General features: G+C 50.1%; 1 long non-coding RNA gene across 1 annotated transcript; it reads left to right on the forward strand.

Annotated features, from left to right (window-relative positions):
• Positions 1-764: 764 nt before the first annotated feature.
• LOC128118877 (uncharacterized) lies at positions 765-15,576 on the forward strand. The gene is made up of 2 exons (XR_008221368.1): positions 765-2,307; positions 11,796-15,576. It is a non-coding gene; the product is annotated as an uncharacterized LOC128118877 (long non-coding RNA).
• Positions 15,577-16,637: the final 1,061 nt, after the last annotated feature.

The raw sequence follows: 16,637 nt of genomic DNA on the forward strand, positions 1-16,637 counted from the left end.
GTTGGAGGAAATGAGAGTGGTTCCTTGGGGTTGTTTGTTTGAAAGAGAGTCTCACTGGCCCTGGCTTGCCTGGAACTTGCCATGTAGACCAGGCTGGCCTCAAACCTCCAGGAATGTGCCTGCCTCTGACTCCTGAGACTGAAGGAGGCACCATCACACCTGCCTCCTTAGTGATGTGCCTGCCTCTGTCCCCATCCTCTCTCTCCTCCTGTCCGAGGTAAGCGGCCTCTGTCTGCCACATAACCCTGCTGCTGAGACACATTGCCTCACCCCAAGCCCAGGAGCAGCAGAGCCAGAGCCCACCATGATGGATGGAGCCTCTCAAACCATAAGTCAAAGTTAAAAATCAGCCAGCGCAGACAGGACTCCCCAGTGGTCAGTTTCTACCTGGACCTTGTTTCTTTGTGAAGAAGTACTTTTAAGTGTGACAATTTTGCTTTGTTTTTTAAAATTGCATTTATTTACATATTTGCTTATTTATTTGGGGGGTATAGAGGATAACTACCCAGAGTCAGCTCTCTCCTGCCCCCGTGCGGGTCCTGGGGATTGAACTCAGGTGGTCAGGCTTGCCGGCAAGCACCTTGACTCCCCGAGCCGTCTCACTGGCCCGGACAGTCTTACTTCTAAGCTTCAATTTTGCTTTCTCTTTCAGGACCACATGTGACCGACCTTTACTGTGGCATCTCCTTAGGCCTCTCCCGTCGGGAACAGCGCCCTCTGTCTTCTTGTCCATCACTACCTGATACTTGGGAAGAGTTCTGAGCCATGGTTTTTAGGGAGCCTCTCACTTCGGGCCACATGACTTTTTTCTGCAGAAATGGACTGAGGCTCTGCAGCTCTGGCAGGAATCCCATGGAGGATGCGTGTCCTTCCCAGGTCCTCACACCAGGGCCAGTGAAGCCAGTGCGTCTTGGATCTGATGGCAACTTTGATCTACTCCGTAAGGGACTTTCTCCTATAAAATGGCTGCTTCCTGCTGTAGCTCTGATTATCTCATGGGTAGACAATGAGCCTATAAATAGATCATTTCTAATCAAGGTATACATGATACGGTTGATGTGTCGTGGCTAATTAAATTTACTATATGCCTTATATTTGTTATTATTATGTATGATGATGATGATGATAGTTGAAACAAGTTCTCCATATGTGGCTCAGGCTGGCCTGTTCCAGAGTCTCTGCCTGCGTCTTCCAAGTGCTGATTGCAGGCATGGACTGACGTGCTCAGCTCAAAACTAAAACTTAAAAAGCTCTATGTATCTGAGGAAAGCTGTACCATAAAGCGTATTTGCTTGACAGTACGTGGCTTATTTCTTAAAATGGGACTGTATCTGATGGGGAACCTGCGAGCACCCCACAGACTGAAGGAAAGGGTTTAGAGCGGGTCACAGTGACGTGGCATGGGGCCACACAGATTCCCTCATCGAGTGAGACAGTGAAGCTGTAGCCAGAGCCTTCCAGGGTGGCTCTGTTGACCCGAAGACAGAAAAACAAATCTTCACGGAGAGAAGGCTATTACAGCCTTCAGAATGGGCAGGACATCAAACCCTGTTTAACCCATAAAGTTAACCTGGTTAACTTACAGCAAGGTGGTTAAAAGGGTCTTGTGCCCCAAGGCGAATTCAAGTGTTTTCCTTTAAGAAAAAAGAAAGTATACTTGTTCAAGATTGTCATTTGGAAGACAAATGACTGTCGGATGCACGTTTCTTGGCAGAAAGTGAAAAATAACAAAACACTGGTAATTTGTACTTTCAAGAGAAAGGTGCTTTGTTGTTTTTTGAAGTAACAAGGAAAATCAGCATCTTTTGGAAAGACAAATGGGAAACTTCTAGAGACAGATGGGCTAAAAATTTTATTGTGGCCCAGAATAGCTTAAGTTATTATCAAAATGCACTTGGCTGCATTTTTTTTTTTTAAAAAGGCACTAAGGGCTGGAGAGAAGTGGGGCTTGCTGCCAAGCCTGAAGTACAGAGACCCCACAAACTGGCCAGATCATGTTCTTAAGGAAGAAGAGAGAGGAGGCAGTATAGGGCAAGAGGAGAGTGCGGCTGACCAGGCCTCTATACAGACTGGACAGATGTGGACAGAGAAAACAGACTGGCCCTGTGTTGGCTTTCATCTGGACTCCGGGCTCCTGGATTGCTTTGCTTGGCTTTTGAGAAAGGGTGTCAAGTAGTTCAAGCTGGCCTTGAACTCACAATGCAACTGAGGATGACCTTGAGCCTCTGTCCCTCCTGTCCTTACCTCCTGAATACCAGGCTAGTAGGCAAGCACTGTACCAACAGAGCCACACCCCCAACTGCCCAGGTAACGTGTGTGTGCTGCGTCAGGAGGGTCAGCAACTGCACTTTCTGGGTCTGCGCGATCAGAGCTGTTTAGACCTGTGCCGAAGGGAAGAGCCAAATGCTGTCCGCTAAGGGAGCAGGGTGGATTCTGTTGTCTCCCAACGATGGGTGGCAGGTCACATCTGTACAGCCATAGTTAGGTCTAGCATTTAGTTCAGGAAACCTGAGAATGTGAAAAGTTACGAAATCTCGTGTTGGTTTGAAAACAAAGGATTTACCAGGCTGCACATCAGATCCTGCCTTGTTCTCCTGTCCCTGGGACTCGGGGTTTCACAGGCTGTACTGAAGTGGACTGTCCCCCATCTGGAGCTGGCACGGTAAAGCCCTCTGAATCCTTCCATGAAGGTTTGCCAATGGCATCACGTGCTCCATGCCCACCGGATACAGAGGGAAGGGACTTTTATATCAGACCTGGTGAGAATGCTCCTCACGTGAGCAGTGAACACGCTGCCCTGTCAGCGTAGCCTGAGAGAGGGGAACCATTCCTACCTGCTGCACATGGCTCTCTCCTCATGACGGGTACAATATCAATCTTGGGGACATGGACCAGGGAACTCAGTGGTAACATGCCTTCAATTCCATCCCCAGTACCATATGAATCAGGCATAGTGGGGCCTACCAGTGACCCCGGCATTGAGGAGGGTCAAAAGTTAAAGGTCATCCTCAACTATATTAAGTTTGAGGCCAGCCTGAGTGACATGAGATCTATCCCATACCCCCAAAAGAATTTTATGGTATGTGGCACATTCAGACTGGACTTGCTGCAGCATCTGGAGGAACCCCAGACAAGGGTGGACAGACTGGCTTCGTACAAGTGGCTGAGTGGGGCAGGCTGTGATCCCTCAAGCATTACGCAGCCAAGAGCTTTTTGGCTCCATCCACAAACCTAGGAACTGCTCCGATGACCCGCCGGTCTCCATCTTACTCTCATGTTAGGGCCTCCCTGAAGAAGCAGGAAACCTGGAAGAGGACAGTGGGGCTGGGGGAGAAGGCTTGTGTGGGTCGGGATGTGTGAGCAGCTTGCACCTCCTTTGACAGTTCGTTACTAAGAAACCTTCATGCAAGCGTTTAAAGCTCAGCCACTCGTCGGAGGCCGGAGAGGTGGCTCAGTGGTTAGGCGCGCTTGTTGTGCAATTGTGAGGACCTGAGTTCGGGTCCCAGCATCCACGTAAGCTGGGTGTGGTTTCATGCACGCCTGTAAATCCGGTGCTGTGGGGGACAGAGTCGGGAGAACCGATTGCCGGCTGCCAGTTTAGCAAAATAAATGCAAGCTCCGGGTTTAGGGAGAGACCTTGCCTCAGCGGACTGAGGTTAAGAATGAGGGAAGAGGGTGCCTCCCTCTCCTGACCTCCACACGTGCACCCGCATACACACCACGCACACACACTCCACACTCACACAAGAGTTAGAAAACCAAGTAGAATCAGTCGCTCACTTTGGGGGATTTCCAGCCTGTTCTGTATTAAACCATGACCAAGGGAAGTCGTGCCAAGGACAAGCCACATGCTTGAGTTTCACCACATAAAAAATTACTTTCAGGCAAAAGTCATGCTGTTCTTTCCAAGACACAACTGTGTGGTGCTGTCCAAGCCGAGAGGTCTTTGTTGGAGACCAGGACAGTGGTGGCGCCTGGTGAACTGGGACGTGATCTGAGGGAAACAAGAGATGGCGTGCCGTAAATAAGTTACGTGCCCGTCGGTGCTGTCCAGGAAAGCACCTGGGCTCTCCTGTTGGAAGTCACCCAAAAGCACACCTCGAGGTCTGTTTAAGACCTTTCCAGGGAATGAACTTGCTCCAATGGCTGAAGGTTTGCCAGATGGCTTCGTGGAGGGGCTGAGGGTTGAGGGTAGGAGCACACCCCTGGGCTGGAGTTCTTGATCCTTAAGCTCACTCCAGGGCACACAGAGTTGTACAAACAAGAAACATCAGGGCAGAGGGGACGTCGGGGAGAGCTGTGCCGGAGCCAGGCGCATCAGGCTGCCTGTTTGAAGTAATGTAATCGTAGATCAAGCTGACGACGACTTGCTTTGGTTAATCCTCGTTGTCAGCCCGAGGGGCTTCAGAATTACATAGAAGACAAGCTTCTGAGCTGGTCGGTGTGAGGGCGTTCCCAAAGATGTTTCACCCCGAATATGGGCAGCAGCACCCCATGGGCTGGGATCCCAGACAGAATGAGAAGGGGAGGGGAAGCCAGTGAAACTCCAGCGTTCATCTCTCTCTCTGCTGATCACAGACACTGCCCTGCCTCACTCCCACCCACCAGGCCTTCCCCACCAGGATGGACCCCCGTGTCCCTGAAACAAGCTGAAACACGCCTTCCTTCTTTAAGTCGCTCTTTGTCTGGTATTTGATCTCAGTAACGAGGAGAAGTAACCAATGCTGTGGCTCCGATCAAGAGAGCTCTATGCCGGGCGGTGGTGGCGCACGCCTTTAATCCCAGCACTCGGGAGGCAGAGGCAGGCGGATCTCTGTGAGTTCGAGGCCAGCCTGGTCTACAGAGTGAGATCCAGGAAAGGTGCAAAACTACACAGAGAAACCCTGTCTCAAAAAGAGAGAGAGAGAGAGAGAGAGAGAGAGAGAGAGAGAGATGCAGGAAGGGGCTGGGGTGGCAGAGACCAGTCTGCAAGGCTGGCGGGAGCCCCTGGCTAGCGTCGCAGTGGTGGCAGCAGAGGGTTGGAGAAATGTAGGAAGTGGAAGCTTCTTTAGCATGAAGACCTGGGGTCTGACCTGCCTCAGGGACACGGCAGGAAAAATATGGAAAAAGGGAAGACAGCGTACTGGGGAAGTTCCAGGCTCTGGGCATAAACAACCCAAATCCAGCTAATCTTGAACTGAGCATTCTTGGGGATGGTGCCAAACAACACAGCTCGGAACAGAGCGCTGGGGGCTGGAGAGAAGACTCAGTGGCTAAGAGCGCTGGCTGCTCTCCCAGAGGACCCAGCTTCAGTTCTCAGCACCCACATGGTGGCTCACAACTGTCTGGAATTCCAGTTCCAGCAGATCCAACGCTCTCTCCCGGCCTCCGAAGGAACCAGGCATGCACATGGTACACAGACATACATGAAGCCAAAACACGGAAAATAAGAATAATAAAAGAAAGGAACAGGAGCCAGGCAGTGGTGGCGCACACCTTTAATCCCATCACTCTGGAGGCAGAGGCAGGCGGATCTCCGAGTTTGAGGCCAGCCTGGTCTACAGAGTGAGTTCCAGGACAGCCAGGGCTACACAGAGACACCCTGTCTCAAACAACAACAATAACAACAAAACAAAGATAAGACGAGAACAGAAGTGTGAGTGGAGGCTAAACAGGCCTGCTGGAAACTGAGTCTGCAGTTTGATTTCAACAAGGTTAAAATGCAAATTGGAAAAACCCAGTACTCTTCAGGAGACTACAACAGAATCCCCGCTTTTCACAACCAAACACTCACAGCGTCCAGTACAATGTCCCTGACTTTCATGGGCGGGCAACTGGCCACCCAGGAGGGTGTCTGGCAGTTTCTGGCAACAGTTTTTAAATTAATTATTGTTATGTGTATGTGTGTGTGCTGGTCTGAGTTTATGAGGCCCACATGTGTGCAGGAGCCCAAAGAGGCCAGAAGACATTGGATCCCCTGAACTGGAGGGACAGACTTGGGGACTCCCATGGCACTGGAAACTGATCTTGGGTCCTCTGGAAGAGCATCTTGATCGTCAGAGCTGTGACTGTTGCTTCTGTCATAGGACACGGACAGGACAGGCACACGTATGGAAGCCGACAGTAAAGACAGGACAGCACCCCCATGAGAGTATTTCATCTAGAACTGGTGAGAGGATGGCTCAGTAAGTCCAGGCCCTCGTATCATAAGGTTGACAACCTGAGTCCCCAAACCCACATAAGAAGTCAGGTGCCATGCCGCACGTCTGTAACCCCAGCACTCCCATGGAGACGGGACTGGGAAAGCTGCTGGAGTGCACGGTGCAGTAGAAACATCAGACCTGTGTCCAACAAGGCACAAGGAGAGAAACTGACCGCTAAAACTTATTATCTGATTTCTACACACTTGCTCCGACACTGAAGCATGAATTCAGACCCCTCCCCCCAGCATCCATGTATACGCCAGGCAGCATGGCAGCTCTCCTGTAATCCAGTGCTCGGGAGGTGCAGACAGGATCCCCAAAACACACAGACTAGCCAGACTGTCATTCTCTGGGTTCAAGTGAGAAACCCTGCCTTGAGAAAAGAGGTGAAGAGTGATAAAGGAAGGTACCCAGTGCCAACCTCTGGCCTCTCACACGGGAACACAAGTACACACACCTACCCACGTCACACACACAGAGTCCACAGACAGGAAGGCAGACTTCCTCCATACCATGTGTCTTAGTTACTTTTCTATTGTTGTGATGAAACGCCATGACCAGGGCAACTTATAGAAGGGAGAGTTTATTTTGGACTCACAGTTTCAGAGGGTTAGAGTCCATGACAGTGGAGTGGGGACCACAGGCATCAGGCTGCTGGAGCGGCAGCTGAGAGCTCAGGAAATCAAAGCGAGGTAACTCTCTCTCTCTCTCTCTCTCTCTCTCTCTCTCTCTCTCTCTCTCTCTCTCTCTCTCTGAGACAGGGTTTCTCTGTGTAGCCTTGGCTATCCCGGAACTCCTGCAGACCAGGCTGGCCTCTGCCTCCCAAGTCGTGCACCACCACCTGGCAAGTCCACACTTCCTAATCTTCTCCAAACAGCCATGCTGGGGACTGTTTTATTTACCTTTCTGTTGCTGGGAAGAGGCACCCTGACCAGGGCATCTTAGAAAAGAAAGCATTTAATTGCAGCAGACAGGCAGGCATGGGGCTGGAGCAATAATACCTGAGAGCTTACATCTGAGCAACAAGCAGGAGGCAGAGAGAGAGAGAGAGACAGAGAGAGAGAGAGAGACAGAGAGACAGAAAGACAGAGAGACAGAGACAGGGCACTAACTGGGAATGGTGTGGGCTTTTGAAACCCTGATCCCACCCTCAGTGACGTATCTGGTCCAACAAGGCCACACTTCCAAATTCTTCCCAAACAGTTCCATCAGCTATGGGAGCCATGCTCTAAAGCACCACAGAGACCAGGTGTTCAAATGCCCACGACTTACGGAAGACGTCTCATTCAAGCCACAGCACCATAAGTGGTTGTCCAGCCAGGTCTGCATAGATCGAGGATGGCCTCCCTCTTGTGCAAGGGGGTTTTGGAGCAGGTGGCGTGGACTGCGGCATCTGATCTTCGTGGGTCTCTAGCCTGCTCCCCCACCCCATGGCCTATCAGTCCTGGTCCAGATATTTCTTTCTGCAGAGCCTGCTAAGCAGTGGTGTCTGTGCCTCAGGTCCGTGGCAGCTGATGCCACAGCAGGAGGCATCTGTTGCTGGTTCTTCTCCCAGTCATCTTGTTTCTCTGCTCAACACCCACACAGCTTCCCTGCTGCGTTCTAACTGAGGAGAGGAGGTTTACGGAGACCCTCAGGTACCGCTTCATGTATCCAAGGAGCACTGCTCACTCAGTGGCCAGCTTTCTTGTCCCTCCCCTCGTCCAGCTCCACCCATATTTTTAGCTCTGTGGTCACTGACAAGACTTAGTGAGGGGCTGTGGGGTACCCGGGCACCTTCGGCTTCCCCTGATCCAGGGCAGGAAACCAGAGACTCGGAGGCCAAGGTCAGGATGTGTGGACCGTGAAAGAGTTCAGGGGTTCCTTCATGCATATTCTCACAGTTTGAATATATCAATATATTCTTTTTTTATTTTCTACTCATAGAAGTGTACTTTTTTTTCTGGGGGGGGTTGTTGTTCCTTTTATTATTATCTTTTAATCTAACATTCAAAGGAATGGGCGTCATCATGGCATTTTCATACATAGGCCTTCATATTGTGGTCTTTGCCCCCCATGGAGTGGATTCAGTTAGGTGTTCCCTGGTAGACCTGTGTGAGATCACACAGTTCCCACACGTGACATCCATGTGAAGGCAGTCAGCATCACACTCAGAGGTGGGCCTCATCCCTGCAGGCTCAGGAATTCAGCATCAGCACAGGTCAGCTGACCGACCCAGCACCTGTGTGCGGACATTAAATGAACGTAAAGGACTTGGAGAGGAACTGTGTAACAGGGACTTTGAGGAGACCAGGGTTCCGCTCTCTCCAGGCCGGTTTGCATGTGGACCTGTTTCAGCCAGGAATGGCTGGGGTTCTAGATGCTGTGCAAGGTGAAGGCCAGAGGGGATTTCTGTCATACAGTCAAGATGACATCTGGACATCCCTGTTGCTATGGGAAGAGGCACCTGACACTTCAGGGATTCACAAAAGTCCCTGCCGGGGGGCCTGAAGCTGCCTCTAAATGCCCCTAGTTGACCCTGCTGGCTTCTACACATTGGTATAACACCCAGGAGACCAGAGTCAGTGCTAAGGTCCATCCCGACAAGTAGAGACCATAGGTTTGTGGAAGACACACACACACACACACACACACGCACGCACGCACGCACGCACGCACGCACATACGCGCACACATGCATATTCCAGCAACACCAGAACCAAAGCCCTGAACATGCCTGCAACAGCCTCCCCTACTTCCTCTTCTGTCAATCAAGGGTTTGTGAAGGGTCCCCATGATCAGTAGACAAGGACAATACATATTTCTTGTTGTCTTCTTAGGCTGTGAAATGAGGTTATGCATATGAAAGACTATTCAGAATCTATCACAGTCTAAAGAGAAGGACTGATCAACACCTCCATTTGCAGCATGCCCACCCCAAGGCTCTGTGGCCACCCCTATAGAGACCCCCAGGAGAAGTTGTTGCCCTTTGCTATGTGAGCCAGTCCTGGGCTTTCCTGGGAGTTTTGGCTCCCATGTGTCAGTGTATACATTTCTTGTTAAGGTGTTGGTGTTCTGGACGCTTGCACAAACAGCATCTCGTGATCTTTTACAACGTGTCTTTGTGCTCATCGTACATCCTGTCAACGGACGGAGCCTCATTCCATTCTTTACTGCTACAGACTGGACCCTGGGGCAGAGTACAGCATGGTGGCTGATGTGGCTGCCTACGGAGAGGGGCCTGGATAGCCTGCAGCTCTTCCCAGGAATCGGTCCTCTGCCGTGGACATTCGTATCAACAGTCCTGCTTCTGAAGGCCAGGGTTTCCCAGGTTGTACAAATTCTGGGCTGGAGGAGGAGGAGCCTGTGTCTGACAGATGGAATCTTGTGTGTCCGTCCTCCCTGATTTCTGTGCTACATTCCGGCAGCGTTTGGGCTCCATTTGGCTTTCTGGCTTTCAGGTATGAAATGGCGGCTCACTGGACCTCAATGTCCTGGGACTGTTAACCGAGCTGAGACCTTCATGTCTTAAGGACCGTTTCACTGCCTCTTCCATCAACTGCCTGACAGGGATTGTTGGGCACCTTTGGCTTCTCTTGTTGATGTTCATGAATTCTTCCCATAGTCTCAACAATCTTTTCTAGGCGAGTGTGCAGCCAGCACCTCTCCCCGCTTCCCGGCCTGTCAGTCTCTTGATCACACTCTTAGTTCTAGCGTAATTGAAGTATAGTAATTCTTCCATGATGCGTGCCTGTCTTCAGACCCACCCAACCTGCCGTGGTGGGGAAGGCATGGCGGCACTCGTGGCAACTGGAGTATCTGGTGAGATTATTCACATGGGTGGATCGGACGCTGAGAGAATGAACCAGGAGCAGAGCCAGGCTATAACCTCAAAGGCCAGGCCAAGTGACCTGCCTTCGCCAGCCAGGTCTCACTAAACCAGCACCCCTAGATGGGAACCAGGTATTCAAACACATCAGCTGTGGGGGATGATGTTCCAGACTCAAATCACAACAGGATCTAAGGTTATTTTCTCCAGTTACTGCCCCTGGACCTGCACATCATTTCCTTACATGCACACCTACGTGGTTTATTAAACAGAACACATCTGACCGGCATAAAGCCAGGTGGCTCTGGGCTCTGGTTTCCCCCATAATGACTAAGAGCTCCATCCATAAACCCAGACACCCTGCTCCCACTTTAGCCTTTGGGGGACACTTTGCCCACCCTTGATCTTCCTTCAGAAGATCTTACCTGTAACTGGCCCTTCATCTTCCCCATGTAAGTATGAGGATCAGGCTTTGGTTTTCATAAAAAAATAAAATAAAATCCCATTGTGACTTAGATGAGATGGAACTGAGTCTACAGGTGGTTTTGTGTTGTTATTGTTTCATTTTTTAAAAAAAATTATTTATGTATGTATGTATGTATGTATGTATGTATATATGTATGTATGTATGTATATAGCATATGTGACTGCAAGCCAGAAGAGGCACCAGATCTCATTACATATGGTTGTGAGCCACCATGTGGTTGCTGGGAATTGAACTCAGGACCTCTGGAAGAGCAGTCAGTGCTCTTAACCTCTGAGCCATCTCTCCAGCCCTTTTCATTTTTTTTTAAAGGCTTATTTGCATGTATGTGTATTTGCCTGGATGTGTTTTGTGTACCATGTGCATGTAGGAGCCCATGGAGGCCAGAAGAGGGCATCAGATCCCCTGGAATGGAGTCATAGGTGTTCATGAGTTACCATGTGGGCGCTGGAAACAGAATTGCTGAGCCATCTCTCTAGCTACCCATGATTGTCTTTATTGACCTTTTCTTATTCCAAATAGAAAAGGAGGAAACACAGGAAGCAGGGGACATGGGCCACCTGCAGATGGAGTGCTGCCAAGAGTGAATGTCTTCCTGTTCACTTTCCTACCTCACGATTCAGAGAACTGGCAGGGCACCCATGTGTGTCTACAGCCACACAGCCACACAACCACACACACACACACACACACACACACACACACCCCTTCACTAGGCTACACAGTGCTGTGCACATGTGCATCGTTACACACACACACACACACACACACACACACACACACACACACACACACACACCTTCACTGGGCTACAGACCCAGTGCTGTGCACCTGTGTGCATCCAGTTACACACACACACACACACACACACACACAACACTTCACTAGGCTGCAGACCCAGTGCGGTGGGGGGAGGCAGTCTTCACACTGCGGCGTACCCTCTGGAGTTAGGGTGTTTAGCTATGCCTCTGGCAGGCTAAGTCCAGCCTTGCTGCATTGAAAGCTGCAAGGTGAATGCCACTGCTGGACAGTAATGGGACCCACTCACCCTGTCTCGAAGCCACATGAGCTTGACTGTGGTATGCCTGCGCACAGCAGAGAGTCGGGTGACAGGCTGTGCTCCAAAAGAAACAACAAGGAAGTCAGAACTAATTGTTTCTGTCTTGTTTTCCTAGTTAAGTATGCGAAGGAGAAATTCTGACAAAAGGCTGTGTCTAAATAAGTTGAAAATAGCTCTTTTGACAAGTGTAAACTGAGCATGCTAGGTGTTGGGAACACAGTGTGTTCTTGTTTAATTGGGAACCATCCTTTTCCCTCCCAGCTGAATGTGAAGCAAAGGGAGTCTCCGACACCAAAGTCCACGTGGATTGTCTGCAGATGGTTCGTCCCGTCAGTCCAATGCAACCCGGTCTGTACAGAGGCCAGCTGCAGAGGAAGTGGTCATCGAGTCACCTGCTTCAGAGAACAAGTGGAGGAGCTCACAACCCCTCACATCCCCAGCAACTGGGGAATGGCTGCGATGGTGGTAGAGTCTGGCACAGAGCAGTCACTGGCTGCCCCTAACTACCATTCCCGGTTCAGTACAGAGGCTTAAGTGCCATGTGTATTCTGCTGAAAACACATCCCAGAATTGCTCTGACTAGCTGCCTTTGTACTGCGAGGATGGTGCTGCTGCCCTCTACTGGTAGAGGAAGACATAGTCAGACCCCAGAGCCAAGACGCCAGCCAGCTTCACCGGGGTAGGACCAGCTTCCAGTGGACCCACAGCAGGCTAGGTGCAGAGGCTGTCTGCTAACATCTGGGTCCTGAGGAAGACTGCCCAGCCTGGTGACTCTAAAGTGACAATGTTGTTAATGCTTCAAGCTAGCTCTAGGCAGGATTTGCTTTTCCCTTCCCCTCACCATTTTAAATTTTTCTTTTCTTTCCTTTTTCTTTTTTTTACACTTATTTTGTATATGTGAACATGCACACACCACAGTGCGTGTGTAATCTGGAGGACAACTTGTGGGAGTTAGTTCTGTCTACTACACGGGTCCTGAGTGAAAAAGCTCAGGTCGTCAGCATGCACCTTTACCTACCGGGCCATTTTGCTGGCCCACATTTTTTTTTTTTTTTTTTGGTTTTTCGAGACAGGGTTTCTCTGTGTAGCTTTGCGCCTTTCCTGGAACTCACTTGGTAGTCCAGGCTGGCCTCGAACTCACAGAGATCCACCTGCCTCTGCCTCCCGAGTGCTGGGATTAAAGAAAGGCGTGCGCCACCACCGCCCGGCGCTGGCCCACATTTTAAATCTACTGAAATACTTTATTGGATACGTGGGCTTATAACGATCTGAGATGTATTAATTTGCTCTATTGTGTGTTCATCCTTATTGGTCTGTTTGTATTTCTGTGCATTTCGGACACCTTTGTAGAAAGCCATTCCATTTTATTTTACTTCATATACTGTAACGCTTCTAGGGATATGTTTGCTGTGCCGATTTGAATTACACTTATTTCTGACTTGCTTTATATTATGGTTTACTTTTGACAGCCTCTATATTTCCCATATTAGCCTTTTATTATCAGCTCATATTAATTACCCATGCCATGGATTTCGGGTGACATTTTTATACTTGTGGAGACGGCTCAGATTATATTTTCTGATTACCCATGCTGTCCCTTCACTTCAGAGAAAGTGTCCCACATTAACCCCTTCAAGCCCGGCTATTTCCATTCAGAGCGAGGCATTCAGGAATCAGTGCCGTTTATGTCTTAGCCAGTAAGCGTTTATAAGTGTAGCATATTTCTGTTTAGTTTTTTAGTGTAGACTATTCCCACACATCTAAAAATTGCCTCAACCGCCCCATACATGGCATGGACATCAGGCCTTCTACGGTGACAGCACCTGGGAACTGCTTTCGGGGCATCCATGTTTCACAGGCTGCTCAAGCCAGCCTTGGCAGGATGGGAGGCAGCTGCAGCCCCGCATGCCTTCCCCTGGGTACTGGAGCTATCGGTGGGTGTCTGGGCAGTCCATGGCTGCCTCCACCGTCGTCATGGTAAATGGTCACACGGTGGCCTAATAGGTGAAGGTGCCGGCCACCGGGCCTGAAAACCCAAGTCCCATCCCCAAGAAGGCAGGAGAACCAATTCCCTACGTTGTCCTCTGATCTCCACACATGTGCTGTGGCGTGTGTGTGTGCATGTGCACACACATAAATGTAGAGCAGGAAGAGGAGGAGGAGGAAGGGGAGGATGGGGAAAGGTGGGGAGAGGGAGGAGGAAGAGAAACATGCCTTGTACCAGAAACTAGGAGCTTGAGTAGTTCAAGTACTTTCTCCTCAGGGATTTTTCGTGACCCATATGGTCACAGCGAGCTGTACAACCAAGTCCCACGAGAACATGCTTCCTACCAGCACAGAGTGACACCATATTGTTTTCCCACACACGTGGACTTGCCTCCTGTGTTCACAGGCTCCCAACCCACAGTCGTGACACTTCCTTAGTGTGAATCAGCCCCTCATGTACCCAGGAGAGAGGGGCCCAAGCTACCCTCTGGTGGGTACAGTCCGGGTGTCCTGAGCAGAGGCCAGGCTTCTTTCTTCAGATCTCCTGGGTCTACAGGAGGCTACATCCCGACCTCAGCTGTCATTCAGTACAACTGGATATCCAATGGCCTAACTGGAGCATGGGGTAGACTGTGCCAGGCAGGCCCATGGTCTTTACTCAGGGCAGTAAAGACCTGGAAGCCCGTCTCTCCCTCAGAGGGGACTTGGCAGAAGCCACAAGTGATGCTGGACAACTGGGTCTGTGCCAAGTCATTCTTCATGAGAATGAGGGTCATCTCCAAGGGGTCACGGGCCTGGGAGCAAGGCACTCCCCCCCATGACCCTTCATCTCAGACTGTGTCACCTTGGTTTTGGTGACTGTGGGAGGGTGCAGGGCTGGAACTCAGTCTTAGGAATAAGCCAGCTTTGTATTAGTCACAGTGCAACCCTCGGCCTGGTTTTGGATGTTCCATTCCAGTCTTCAGTTTGCTGATAGTGAATCTGACTAACTCATTTAAGGGGGGGGGGTCCCCTATGGATTAGCAGCTCCAGCAGGCTGTGTCTGGTTCATGGTTGAAGGCTCAGCTGTCTTGGCACAGGGGCACCGTTTCCTGTCAGTCCTGGCAGACTTCCTCATGATGCAGAGCCCAAAGGCCCCACAGAGAGGGATGGCACCTGACTGCAGCCCTGTCTGTCCACCCAGAGGTTCGCCTGCCTCAGTCCGTTCCTGCCAGCTTGTCCTCGTCTGGTGGACAAGCTCCTGTTACACACTCCGATGGAGAGCCGCATTCTGACTCCAGGCGGTTGCTTTCCTAAATGGCTTTTCCCCAACTTGCAGCTACTTCCAGCTACTCTGCCAAAAGCAGCCAAGGAGGCTGGTGTTTAGAGCCAGCTGCTGGCAGATGGGCTAAACATCTGCCAAAATGACAGCCTTGGCTGTCGGACTGGCTACTTATACAGACGGTTTCAGCTAACTGTAATGACTTCGTAGCCCAGGCTGGCTTTAAACTTGCAGTAATTCAACTGCCGCAGGCTCCTGAATTCTAGATTTAAGCTTGTACTACCACACCTGGTTTGTGTAAAACGTCTCAATAGTCCATCCCCAGGGGGACTGAGGGCTTGATTTGCTGGCACAGTCTTCAGGATGCCTTTCACATTCCTCTTCTGGAGACAAACTCAAAACCCTAGAATAAGGAGTTGGTATCACTGTCATGTGCTGGTGATGTGCTATTTGACGCCATGATTCATGAACCATGCTTGCAAAATTGGTTTTCAGTTACCTCGAACTATCAGAAGAGCCAAGTCAGCCCACGATGGTCATGAAGACATCTTCGATGGAAACAGGACAGGTGCTCCCCAGCTATAATTTCTGTAATGCTTCCGAGAACATGGTAACTACATTAACTAGGGGTCCTTGGCGGTGGTTCTGGACCATAGGGGTCCCCCGAGTACAGGGCGGTGGTAGGAGGAAGCTGGGAAACCCAGCAGGGCTGTTCTGATGTGACCTTTTTCTACTTTTAGAATGTTAAGCGTATGTGGCTTCAGACCTTTCCTTTTGAATAAAATGAAAACCCTGGTACCTCTTCCTGCCTTGTTCTCTGGCACTCCTTGGCATGGTGTGGGCTTCATCTAGGCTCATTCTTTTTTTTTTTTTAAATGTTGCCTTTTAGTTCCTTTATAATTTTTTTTTTTTTTAATGTGCATTGGTGTTTTGCCTGTGTGAGGATGTCAGACCCCCTGGAACATGAGTTACAGATAGTTGTGAGCTGGCATGTGGGTGCTGGGAACTGAACCCAGGTCCTCTGGAAGAACAGCTAGTGCTCTCAACCACTGAGCCATCTCTCCAGCCCCCTAGTGTGCACTCATCCTCACTCCTCCCCACCACACTGGCCACCACAGCGGCTGCCACTGACCACCTGTGCTGAGACCACAATGGCTGCCACTAACAACTGTGGAAAGCATCCATGTTGGCCACTGCAGATTCTAGAAAGCATTTCCAGCCTAACAGTCATATTCTACCAAATAGTTTTCAAGATGCGTCAAACATTTCTATCTTCATAGAATTTTTTTTAATATATAGGTACTCTGTCCAGATGTATGCATGCAGGCCAGAAGAGGGCATCAGATCCTGTTTTAGATGGTTGGAAGCCACCATGTGGGTGCTGGGAATTGAACTCAGGACCTCTGGGCTCTCTCTCCAGCCCCCTTTATAGAACATTTTGAGAGTTGCTCATAAACGTGTTGACCAACTGCTTCTGTATCAAGCCTTTGACACCTCAGGGCACAGCTCACAGGGCCTCCTCGGGAAGTCGGCAATGCAGGCAGCTTCTCAGAGCCTGGGAGTGGTTTCTGAGGCTCAGTCAAGGGTTCTGACCTTGATCGCTATGAGGGACATTTTCAAAACTGAATGTTCTTCCCATGAGTCTAAGCTGTACAAGAATACACACACAGCTGTTTGAAGTGGCCTATCGCAGGCATGCCAGATGGCTTTTTACTGTAATTTTCTAACTATAATTTACATCCTTAAAAGGCCCAAGTTCACTTTAGCAGCTGCTGAAACCAAGGTTGAGAACACTGCGGTCACTCTAACCTATAAAAATAAGTATCCGAGGCAACAATGCTGCCAACCGTCCACAA

This window comes from Peromyscus californicus, unplaced genomic scaffold, assembly GCF_007827085.1.
Source record: "Peromyscus californicus insignis strain IS unplaced genomic scaffold, ASM782708v3 Scaffold_23__1_contigs__length_62951481, whole genome shotgun sequence".
Classification (NCBI taxonomy): domain Eukaryota; kingdom Metazoa; phylum Chordata; class Mammalia; order Rodentia; family Cricetidae; genus Peromyscus; species Peromyscus californicus.